The sequence below is a fragment of the Rhipicephalus sanguineus genome, chromosome 4 (assembly GCF_013339695.2).
Source record: "Rhipicephalus sanguineus isolate Rsan-2018 chromosome 4, BIME_Rsan_1.4, whole genome shotgun sequence".
NCBI lineage: Eukaryota > Metazoa > Arthropoda > Arachnida > Ixodida > Ixodidae > Rhipicephalus > Rhipicephalus sanguineus.
Window position 1 is genome coordinate 28,330,545 of NC_051179.1, and position 1,044 is coordinate 28,331,588.

The following is a 1,044-nucleotide window of genomic DNA, read 5'->3' on the forward strand; positions in this document are numbered from 1 at the left end:
AAACGAAGTTTGCTGTGCGCGCAGGACGAATCTGGCCATACACTCCCCTCAGTCAGAGTCGGCAAGCGCCAGCAAACGAAGTTTGCTGTGCGCGCAGGACTAATCTGGCATACACTCCCCTCAGCAGAGTAGGACAAGCGCCAGCAAACGAAGTTTGCTGTGCGCGCAGGACGAATCTGCCATACCTCCCCTCAGTCAGAGTCGGACAAGCGCCAGCAAACGAAGTTTGCTGTGCGCGCAGGACGAATCTGCCATACACTCCCCTCAGGCAGAGAAGGCCAAGCGCCAGCAAACGAAGTTTGCTGTGCGCGCAGGACGAATCTGCCATACACTCCCCTCAGGCAGAGGAACGCCAAGCGCCAGCAAACGAAGTTTGCTGTGCGCGCAGGACGAATCTGGCATAACCTCCCCAGGCAGAGGCGGACAAGCGCCAGCAAACGAAGTTTGCTGTGCGCGCAGGACGAATCTGGCCATACCTCCCCTCAGGTCAGAGTCGGACAAGCGCCAGCAAACGAAGTTTGCTGTGGCGCGCAGGACGAATCTGGCCATAACCTCCCCTCAGTCAGAGGAGGACAAGCGCCAGCCAACGAAGTTTGCTGTGCGCGCAGACGAATCTGGCATAACCTCCCCTCAGTCAGAGTCGGACAAGCGCCAGCAAACTAAGTTTGCTGTGCGCGCAGGACGAATCTGGCTACACCTCCCTCAGGCAGAGTCGGACAAGCGCCAGCAAACGAAGTTTGCTGTGCGCGCAGGACGAATCTGTCATATAAGAGTCGGCCAAGCGCCAGCAAACGAAGTTTGCTGTGCGCGCAGGACGAATCTGTCATAAGAGTAAGCGCCAGCAAACGAAGTTTGCTGTGCGCGCAGGACGAATCTGTCCAGAGTCGGCCAAGCGCCAGCAAACGAAGTTTGCTGTGCGCGCAGGACGAATCTGTCCAGAGTCGGCCAAGCGCCAGCAAACGAAGTTTGCTGTGTTGTTGCAGAGGTTCCCCTTACGCCAACCTGTTCTGGCTGAGCCTGGAAGAACGACAGTGACGCACCAAC